We start from the raw sequence: 12,235 nt of genomic DNA on the forward strand, positions 1-12,235 counted from the left end.
TCTATACAGCCTGTTGCAGCACCTTTTATTTCTATATATCTGTAAAAATTTGTCACACATTACTGAAATCCTCTTCCGGGAGGTACAGCAGCTGTTTAACAATAGTTGGCACCGGGTTAAAACACATTAAGGCAGGAAGTGATGAGCCAAAACATATCAAATTGAGCTGCAGGGGCAAAATAGGTATGCACAATGCAAATACTCAATCAGAATTTGGCCGATCCACCAGGGCTAAAACTGCTACTCTTGCAAATAGTGCTGTGGAATTAAAACATAATTCTGGAAATGCTGGACAGAAGTCTTACTATTCCCTTTGTTCAGGAACTTACTAAGAAATATTGACTGTATAGATAGCAGCCAATTTATTGAAGCTGTAGCCCTGGGGACCTAATTCAAGTTGTAATGCATCATGCTATTCTGCTCTGTGGCAGTAGTGCAAAATATATACCCAATGAAAGTCAATTTTAAATGCATTTTTCTAATGGCATGAATCATAATCAGTATGCAAAACTTAGAATCAGCTTCACTTTTTTTAAATCTTAAAGTGAGAATTTTTTATGTCTCCAATGCCTTTAAAACATACAGACTCTTCAGATGTATTAAGAAGTATACAGTTTAAATAAAGGTATTAAAATGATGAGAAAATTGAGTCAATAGGGCTTTTGCACCAATATCAGCTAGGGATTTGTGCCATGGCTTGAAGAAAGATGGAGAATCAATTGTTCTGAGAGATAAAGGAAAATATTTCAAATTGGTACAACTAAGGGAAGGCAGACTAGCTCTAGTTATCTTGTGACTGTGCTAAGAAGTAGAAAGAATATTAGTAGCAAATGATCTGTAATGGAGCAGATCTACTAGAGAATGCCCTAAAAAAGATGGTTTCAAATAAAGTCCAGAAAGCAGGAGTCAACTAGCAGAAACTGTATGATGGATATATTTCCTATTCTTCTGAACAGGTTGAAAGAAGACTTCTGCAAATGCTGTAACATGTGTAGGAATATTTGCAATAATCATTGCAAGAAGAGGGTATTTAGACAGTGCAGCAAGTATAGGCCAGATTGGCCCATGTAGTTAGGCAAACAGAAAATGGGCAGGTGAAAGTCAAAGATAAAAGAGGACATTAGTTATAAAGTAGTTCTCATGAATTAATTTTCTTTGCCAGAACATCACAGGAGAGAGTGAATTATATCTGACCAAAAATGTGATGAAAATACATGAAAGTTATATTTGGTTTCCAATACACAATGTTTTAGACTCATAGATTAAAACTATGTGTGTGTGTGTGTGTGTGTGTGTGTGTGTGAGTGTGTGTGTGTGTGTATAATTACAGGAAATAAAATGATTCAATAGAATCCGGCAATAGCTGGCATTAAAATAATCATGGAAAGTGAAACTAATACAGTAAGAAGGATGCAGACAACTAAATTTAACATGTGAAGTTAGTATGACAGAAAGGTAAAAGGAGCATATTGTATAAAATTTACTTTTTGCAGAGAATGTATATTCTAATGTAAAGCAGTAACTGCTTAGGAATGTGGGTCAATTGATTTCCATCAGATGAAAACACATTTAAAGCAGGGTATTCCCTAAGGCTCACCAAACTGCCATTTGTAGGCAGAATTCATTAAAGACTGCCATTCTTGATTAAAACAGAAAGGAAAAGCAAATATCAGATTTTCTAGCTAACACAACCAGCCAGCTCACGATTCGCTTTTGCTTCTTCATGACTGTAGAAAGCTATACAATTATGTGTGTTGTATACTCCTAAGTATAGTCGTTATACACAGGTTTTGATTTAAAAGTCCACCTTGCCTGAGTGCTTTTTAGAGAGTCATAACTTCATGAAATCAAAGCCAAAATGTTTCAAATCTTTTGAAAGTTGCAACAGGCATTAGTATGGGTGTGTTCTGAACTCCCAAGGGCCAACTCGTATAAGCATTGGACACTGGTGACTAGAATAGAAAATGGTATATGTTATTACTCAAAAAGTTAAATCCAAAACTAGAACCACACACACACACACACAAATTACTTTGAGATGTGAAAGCACATGTACAATTTCACTATCATGGAGAATTCCCTGGTTATATTAAAGTCTCTCATGAGATACGTAGCGGTTCCTTTAAGATCACTTGTACTGCCTGTGTGCTCAGTGTCCCTTCCAAACTGCATGAAACTGATAATTATTTGGCTCACATAAGTAAGAGAGTATACAACATGCAAGTATAGAGGAATATCTCTCAGTGGCAGTTTCTTTAGTCAGCCAGCAGAAAATGTGATAAGTGTTTGGGCTCATCGGTGGGAGTTAGAAGAGGAGACGACCAGAGAAACTGAGGTTGGAAGCACTGAAGCGCAGCTGCCTAGCAGCACCAGGTGCAAGCGAGAGGGCAGAGGGAGAGCCACTGAGACTGGAAGGACCAACCGTCTGATGGCCTATGTACTCAGCAGCTGCAGAGCAAAGAGCCCACGAGCTCTGATAATTTGAAAAAGTGTGTATGTAGGTGCAGGTGAAAGAAGAAGCATCAAGGAGATGGAGAAATACCCATTCCTCCAGCCATGTGAGAACACTTGTAATTTGTGTTGGGAGCTTCCTGGAGTATGCAGTGGCCTCAACAACATCTGCTCGTACCTGCTGATTCTTAATGGGAAGTAGTGAAACAAGATCGTCCTGGTCATTATCAGATGTGTTTCAGCTTATAGACAAAAAAATATTGGCTAAAGTACTCATTAAGTATTTGAGCCTTACACTTCATTTGAGCTGTACAAACAAAAAAAGGTACCAATGAATATGGCTGAGAATGACCTTATACTTCTTTATGCAAGAAAAAAAGAATTTGCTGTGTAGATGAATTAGAAGATGGGACACCATAGCCTAGATTTAACTAAATCCATTGATCTTTACAAATTACACTCTTTTGACAATAGGGATCCATCAGAGTGCAGTAGCACAATGCCAAAAAAATCATTTTTCTCTTTATACTTCATTCCTTTTATCTCTCCTCCTCCTGTTTCTGATTTTCTTCTGCAATTTGTGGTGATGGTGCTAAATGCTAATGAGGTCATTTCTGGTCCTATCCCAGTCAGCCTTTTTGGCACAATTAATTCTGGAGCTGAACAAACCTTGTGGGATAAATGAGATTAACGCAGCAGGGGACATTTGCAGAGGTTCATACAGGAGCTTCCACTGATAGTTCACCTTCATGGCATAGGTTTATCTGCATTGCTAATTTTTTTTTTTTTTTGGATTGTGTTCAGCAGTTCAGTCTCACAGAGGTGATGGTACTAGGGAGTGGCTTTCCTGTTTTTTGTGACTATGAGAAGGATCCATATTTTTCCACCTTTCCTGAGATTCTTTTTACTGCTGGATTGTGGAAGACTTAGCAATAATAACCACAGGAGAGCTGCAAAATGAAGATGAGGCCCTATTAAAGTACATATGGAGTCTATGAAGCAGTGACCAATGGTAACATAAAGACAGGTTGGAAGAAACTTCAAGGATCTGGTAGAAGTGATTTCAGACTAAGTTTGTCTCCTTTTTCTATTGTGTGGCTATCCAGACAGTGTTTTGTCAGCTTAAAGGAAAGTGTGTAGATCTGGGTTGGCTGATCACAGGTTTGGCAAGTGGTCAATATATATATATATATATTTTTGGTCCTGAATCATGTTTTTTCCTTAGCTTTTCATATAACTTTGATTAATTCTTGCTTTGGAAGAAGTCTGATTTTTTTTTTTTTTTTTTTTAAGCTGGGCTAGAGTAACTTTACTGACCTCTTGTGAAATAGAGATGACTTAAAACTTGCTTAGTCTGTATTTGAGATTTCTCTGCCAATGTAATGTCTAAAATACTATATATGGCTATATTATTTCACATCTGTTTACTGCTGACCTTCTTTTGGTTCTGACCACTGAGCTAGACAGACCTTGATTCTAATCCAGTATGACAGTTGCACTGTCCCTCCGTCTTGAAAGATTTTTGGCTGGAACAGAGATTCTGTTGAAGCTTTTATGCCATTCTCATGTCCAGCTCCAGAGCAGGAAATAAGAATAGAGAACTGTAACAACACTCTGATATTTAACGGTAACGTTTGTTGCTAGACGCCCCTAGAATGGTTAAGTGCAACAGACACTTCTGATCAGCACATTTGCTACCCCTGCTTTCTGAGATTTATCAAGTATTTAAGACAAATATGCAAATGAGACCTTTTTCATTATGGCTTAATGCTAAAGAAAAAAAAGCAAACAAACAACAACAACAAAACCCTCAAAAACTACACCAGCTGTGTAAATGTACTGATTAGCTCTCTAAAGGGGGAAAGCATAGAGATTTATTGTTGTGCTCTTAGCCATTAAACTAGGAAGTAGTTGCCTCATCTTCCCTAATCTTCAGCCAAATCCTGACTCAGGTTTTTCTCCCTTGATCACTTCAGAGTCAGCAGAAGTGCTGTATGAATAAGGACGAAATATAAGCTGAGTAAGGCCTCCATTCTTGGTCTACCTGGAGAGAGAGTGATTGTGGAAAAGACAGTCTGCTGTTCTTAATGGAAACAATTTATAATAGAAAACATTTTAGAAACTGAGAGTCTTTTCTTTTAAGCTAGCTATATGTTGACTAGACAAAATTTTGGCAATTCATCTACTCCTTTCTTTAGCCGATTGGCTAGAAAAAAGAGAATCCAGAGCTAGATCTTGTTGTCAAAGGTATGACAACTGGCTCCTCGTACAGCTGTTGCAGAGTAGATCATAGACCGCCGGCAAGTGAAAAGACAGCATGTATCAATGCCACTGAATGGCCAGTCTTGGAAACAAAGGGCTCTTATCTCTCTTTCCTCAGTCAGAACAGACAACAACATGGGTTGAGGCCCACTTTTATTCCCACTGAGGTGAACATCAAACCTCTCACTGAACCAAAAGAGGACAGAGCCAGGTGCTGCCTCAGTTGCTTTTATTTCTCTTTTCCCTCCATCCCCCCCTTCTGAAAGCTTCATTTTCCTACACTTTTCTGATATGTCAGAACTTCCTTCTCCCCATTCCGCAATATTGTTCACACAACACAAAGGGAAGGACGGAGAGAAGAGGACAAGCCTGTCTTTTATTTCTAGAAGTTGATAACACTTCCCTCCAAGGTAATGGAACACCATGAGGTGTGCTCTTGCATATTACTTCCTTTTCTAATTAAATTGAATGTGATAGTGAGAGCAGGTTGACACTGTTAAAGTAAATGATCCCGGGCTTTAGTAATGAAGACACATCCAGAGTGAAGTTTATTGTTTTACTTTTAATCTTGAACAACCTGAACAGTATTGAGCAGGTTGTTCTAAAATATCCTGCAGTGCATTTTCCCTGTGAACTATATTTCAGCATGCTGCATACACAATCATTTATAATAAGTTGATTTATGGATTGAAATGGCTTATTTATATGCATTGTGAATTGATATAGAGTGTTTACTGAATTTTCCCCATAATAGCCTATCATTAGCCAGAATTCTCAGAGTGGGAGAAAAAGGGTTAGACACTGGAGACTAAAAAAATGCTATACTATGCCCCATCTGCTTGGGTAGGATCCTTTTTTATTAAATATGATTTTCAAAATGATTAGCTTGATTTTTCTTGTCTCCTAACCTGAAATTGGATGAGGTGGGAGGCACCCAAGTTATTAAAAAAATTGAGGTTTTATCAAATCTGAGACACATGAAATATTCCTTTATATTGGGAAAAGACTTGTTCCCCCCCCCCCCAAATAACATAGACTTTGATGAAGTCATTGTTTACCTGTTTATTACACAGTATATTTTACATGTCTATAGTATCAAGACCTGAATGTCCTCTCAGTGCACTTGACTGTTGTAACATGAGTGTAACGATTCGCTAGAATTATACCAACGTAACAGAATAGAGAATCAAGCTTGATGCTCCTTCCAATATTAAGAAGCCATTTAATAACAGACAGTATGTCTGGTATCCTACATTTCTGCAGCAGGGCAGCTTTATTAGGTACTGTTGCTTAACAACTGTTGCTTAACAACGGATGAGGGTAATCCTGACTCTTCCATCACAGAGCCCTCCAAACTATCACCAGTGCTAACACCTACCTATCTGTAAGAACGGGATGGAGAGGACAAAATTAAAATCTATGAGGAAGTAATTGTAAATATTCCTATCCTCTGTTGATCTGTTTTCATCTCACATACCTTGAGCGCTCTCACCTTTAAGTGCCTAATGCATGTGGGGGCTAGATAATAAATACAAATAATAGCCCGTCTCGCTCCCACCCTCATGGCTCACATTCCTAGCTACTTCAGTTCCTACCAATTTTCCCTTCTTACTCACAGACATGGTTATCTTTATTTTTATTTATTGTACTCAGGAGAGTTTATCATGTTAGTTACAGATTATTGCAATTCTCTTACTTAATAATGACATCAGTAATGAGAATAATGTTAAAAACTCAGTCAAACAATAAATATTAAAGCATAGCATCAGATTTTATTATGCATATGTGTGGTAATTCGAGAAAGATTTCAAAGTGACAAAGTACTCAGGGTTTCAATAATACTTCCTGCAGCTGTGCTCTCCTTTAAGCTTTACTCTCCATTTAAGAAAAAAAAAATCTAAATCAAAGTCATACATTATAAACTCACAATTTAGCCATTTCAATGGCAAGGGAAAGCTGAAAGCCAGCTCAGTCATGAGTAAGCACTATGGAAAGCTTCAGACAAAAACTACAATTTAAAAGTAATGCGAGGAATAGGGGAAGGATGTTCAGAGGAAACAAAAAGATCTCAGAAATCTGGAAAACAACTTTAAATAAACATTTACACATATAAAAATGTTAGCTAAGTTCTTACCAGTCTTTCCTTTAGAAAGGCGGTCTAATGGATTTACAGCCATACCTAAGAGGAGCTTTAAGGTGTTATTCACAATGGCTGACTTCAGCAAAGAGTTACCCTAAACACTGTCTATACTCAAAGATGAAAGATATCTTTCCTTTAGGGCAAATCAAAGCAATGTCAGAGTGTTCCCCCCCCCCCCCCAAATTGCGTTTAGACAAGCCTCTCATTCTCAGTGGAGGCATTGATAGAGTTTGAGGACAGTGTCCTTAGATCAGTGCTAGGTATTGCCTAAGGAGGTCCTGCAACTGGTATATTTTGTGTGGCATGCAATTTTGTCAATGTGAATTAGGTGTGCTCTGAGTATGCTTAACAAATCCAGTCACTTAAAACTGAATGCATGGGGACATCTCACTTGCAGAGTCTAAATTCAGGAAATGCTCAGCTCGGTCAAGAAAAGATCCCTCCTGGGGCTTTCTCATAGCATAATTAGATTTTTCTTTTTTTTTTTCCTTCAGGCCAAAAGGCACCTACGACTTCTCAGGTACCTAAAAACATTCAGATTTTGATTTACTCCTGTGCTTCTTCCAATGCATTTTGGGCACCGTGTGGTGGGTTTTTTTGAGTTTTTCTGAATGGGCCAGGAGTTTCTGTGCCAGAGATTTTTCTGTAATAACAAGGATAGATCACCTTGGCCAAAATCTAGACACCTAAATTCACCTGCTCTGTCACTCTGTTCAGCTGCCTCTTTTATGGATCAGTCTATATTTAGAATATACCTATACTTAAAGGGGTTACTAAAAGCCAACTCATTCATGACCAAAGACTGCTAAGATTCCCTATTAATGTTAGAAAGAGCAGGGAAGAAATTGTTGTTGCCTTATTGACTGATATTTGTTCATTGGCTCACTATTGCATCATTATCATTTTTTAAGGTACATTGCCAGAGTACAACGGACCACCATGCAGCACACTATAGAATATTCCAGTATGTTGCAGTCCATATGTGTACAGACTCCTGTGGCCTCCTGTGGCACCTGAATTTACTCAGCCTCATGCTGCAGGATCAGCCAGTTTCTTGTATGGGAAGGTTAGAGCAGAAAACACACACATGCACACAAATGCAAAAACACACACTGCTCTTTAAAATTCTGATGTGCTTAACCAATGATAAAATAAAACCTAGCACTTTGTGTGTGATTGCTGAGTCGCAGAAGCAAACTGGTGAACAGTGAAGCTAAAAGCTGTGCTTCCTCTAGCAGAGGGAAGGGGGCCCCACATGCAGTGGTGTTGATCATCCAGAACCAGGGAATCCTTTGTTCCTATTCTTGCAGGGGCTATGACAGTCTTTTATACCCTCTCACTATCTACTTTGTGTTTTCACCTAATATGGAATGTTTTACGTATGCTGCATACTTGTTCTTTGTTTTCTTTGTTATGCCCTGAAACCGAGTCTACCTGCTATCAAAGCTATACCCTTTTAGTTGTAATTGACCATTTTGGATTTGTTTTATACCCTTGACACCTCTATCACTCTGTGCCTGCATTCCCAAAGCCTCTGTTATTAACCTCTGTTGACACTCTCAGGGCCCCCTGCTACACTAGTCCTGCAAACACTTGTGTGCATGCTTAGGTTTTCCCATATAGTTAAATCATTTATAATTGTAACGTGGATCATGGCCTGAAAGAACACAGTTCTGGCCACACTGACTTCACTGCATATTGCATCAGAATATTCCATAATGAAACAATCCTAGGTAGAAGCAGGTATGCTTTCAGAGATTTTATTCTTGAGTACTGTGCCACACTATAGCAGGCACAGCATATGCATGGAGTTCCTGTTAGTGAAACATTGCATCTGGGGTGGAATAACCCCATGCAGCAGTACACACTGGAATGGACCAGATAGAAAGCATCTTTGCAGAAAAAAACTGGGCATCCTGGTGAACATCAAGTAGTGTCAACTATCTGCACTTGCAGCAGAGAAGTCCCACTACTTCCTAGGCTGTATTAGCAAGAACATACTCAACAAGTCAAGGAAACTGATTCTTCCCCTCTATTCAGCACTTGTGAGAACACATCTGCAGTACTGCGTCCAATTCTGGTCTTCCCAACACAGGAAAGAGAATTGATATCCTGAAACAAGTCTGCTGGAGGAACACCAAGGAGGTCGGGAGGCTGGAGCACAGGGCATACAAAGAGAGCCTGAGAGAGCTGGGCTTGTTCAGCTTCAATAACAGAATATTAAGGGAGGATCATATTTCTGTTCACAGATACCTTATGGGAAGGTATAGAGAAGATGGAGCTAGACTCTTTTTAGAAGTTCACAAGTGGAAGGATAAGACGCAATAGTCACTAGTTGGAACATAAGGATTTCCAAATAAATACAGGGGAGAAAAAAAAAAAGACATAAGGTCATCAAACACTGGGACAGGTGGCCCAGAGAGGTTGTGGAGTCTGCATCCCTTGATATCTTCAAAATTTGGCTGGATGTGGCCAAGAACAGCCTGTTCTATTCAGACCGACTTTGAAGAGGAAGTTGGGCTGGAGACCTCCAGAGATCCTTTCCAACCTACATGAATCTGTGATTAGATGATTGACTAAATTCTCTGTTGCACCAAAGATGAAAGTAAAGCCTGAAGAAGACTGTCTCTTTAATTTAGTGTCTTCGTTCTTCCCATGGATTCTATAAAGAGCATAAACATTTATCCTATTTTAAACACTTTAGCATGATTGAATCACACTTGAGAATCGCCTGCGGCTGCAAAAGGAATCTTGGTCAATAGCACATATGCAAATGTCTACACTGGAAATATCTAAAGTTCCACGAGCTGAAAATCACACCTTCAGTCTATTTAAGTTAGGCATAAACCACTTGGAGAATAGAGAGAAATATTAGAAAATAGTAGGTGCCTCCTATCATTCAGGATTCAGTTTGCTAAGCCTTTTCCTGAGTACCAAAGGGAGTTTCAGTCGTAAGCACCACTCACTGTAAGAGAGACTGATCCCACCGTTTGGGGATACAAGGGAGTACGAAGGAGTAGAGAGAATCTATGATTATTGTCTTAGTTTGCAGGAATGATGTTTTTTGGCAACGGAAGACTGATGAAAAATGTCAGGAAGCTGGATGTGGTTTTGTTCCTGCTTACAAGCCTGGCGCCAGGTCCTCTTTAGCCCACTCCCACTCCATGACTCGGAGGGCATCTGCAAATAGGAGAAGGCCAGGAAGCAAACCCCAGCATTACACCCCTGATTATCCATGCTGCAGAGCTCCTTCACTGGCTCTGCTTTTGTCCATTACAACCAGCTTTCTCTCCAAAATGGACTTTCAGGAGGGAGCACGAGCCATGACCTGATAAAAGTCACTTTGTGGCCAGTGATTGATTTCTGGCCCTCTTCCATTTAGCAGTGTGGACACAGCCACAGTGGCTCAAATTTAAACTTTAAGACTAGAAGGATGTCTTAACTAAGAATACCACTTTTGCTTGCAACACCAAAGCATGACTCGTACAGCCTTTTGAAAACAAATCCACCTCAGTTTGCCTTTTGTAGAACTGAGGGGAAACAAACAAACAAACAAACAACAAAACACACCACACCACACCACCACCAAAGGATTCTATCCAAATTTACAATGAACTTGGCTTCATGCCATCCCATGGTTTTGCAAATGCAAAGCCCAATTGATAAAATATAGGAAAAATAAATATACAACCTGGCTTTCTGAGCCAGTCACTAGTATGTCTATAATTAATTGCAGGTGGAGAGTTTGGTCTCCTGTGGCAACATTAAATCATCCACTATTTGCTTTCCTGATTTATGACTGATGGAGGTACAGTGCTATTTTACATATTTGGATGTATGATTATTTTACTATATTAATATTACTTTAATTTCAAAGCAGCTTTTCTAGCGTTGTTTTGTTGGTATATGTTTCTGTCTCTCTGAGATTAGTAATTTTAGATAGCCACTAGACCATACACTTCTTTTCTGAATTCATACTTTACATTTTGATAGGGGAGAAGGGAAAAAGCAGGTATGCAGACCTTTTGCAGAATTTGTGAAGCTCCATGTGCTTTTACATATCAAGAGAACAAAGTTTATACAATGAAAAGTATTAAGATAAAACAGGGGTCTGTTTCATTATTCTATTTCATTATTTGACAACTACAAGATTATAATCTTAATTTTGTAACAAGACACTGTGAGACCTGACTACAGAACAAGCTTTCAAATACCACAAGCACTTCTTTTTGGCTTCATTTGGTAATACATGTGAAGTACATAACTGATGGAATGGAGGTTGAACAGGTGCAAATCAGGCCATTTCTGTGTTAATTATTTAAATAATATTATTTAAAGCTAATTGAATGAGTACTTTTTTCTATAATTACATATACCAGCCACATTGAAACTGTTACACAGAATAATAATGAAATGAATAATAATTGACTGCTTATTATAAAACACTGCGCACAAATGTTTCAAGGGAAGAAAAAAAAGAGGAAAAAAGAAGGAAAGGCAAAAGGGATTAAGAGCTTCCTAAAGTTCACTGAATGGACTCCTAAGCTTTGAAGTATGCTGTTCAAAGAAGAGAGGCTTTTACAATAAAATCCACACTGTATGTGAGTTCGTGACATTGTAATTGTTTCAATTATATATCCACAGTAACATTTTTTTCATTTTAACAAGGTTTTGTGTTAATGCTCCTCAAAAGTCACTTGTGTAATGTTGTTTAACTGTTTAAGGCACAACTGCATTAATTTATGATATTAAGATGAAGGTTATATAAAACTGATATAAAAACTTTCCCTGCAGCCTTATAGCACTTTGTTCTTTCATTTCAGTTATCTAACTATCACTACTGCTGTGTAAAATACTATCCTGAGACTAAAATTAAAAAAAAAAAAAAATCATCCTGAGAGTAGAATTTGCTGTTGCAAGTGGAACATCACTAGCTGTTTTGTTCAGTACACAAGTGGGAGTAGAAATCAGCTCACACTCCCATCGATGTTTTAATAACCCAGAACTACTAGAATTGCTGTTGAACCTTACTAAAAGTTTACTATAGTTTGGGCACATGGTTAAAGTCTTACCTCTTTTACAAAGAATGATGTTCTTTTAATGGTATCAGTGGAAAAACAATAACTGGAACTCCAGATGCATTCGTACTTGAAGGATAAACATCCTCTAGATAGAATGATTGCATATACACAAGGTAGAGATCTGCTGACTATGAATGTTGTTTTTATATAGTCACTTTTTAGAGTAGAGTGCAACTCTGAAGTCCCACTACAGACTAGGAGGTAGAGGGATAAAATCTCTTACTAAAACAACAGATACAGTTAGAAAAATCAGACAAGCTTTTAAAGTTGTTTCTGAAGTGAAGGAGGCTTCTATTTCAAA

Source organism: Dromaius novaehollandiae, chromosome 1 (assembly GCF_036370855.1).
Source record: "Dromaius novaehollandiae isolate bDroNov1 chromosome 1, bDroNov1.hap1, whole genome shotgun sequence".
Lineage (NCBI taxonomy): Eukaryota > Metazoa > Chordata > Aves > Casuariiformes > Dromaiidae > Dromaius > Dromaius novaehollandiae.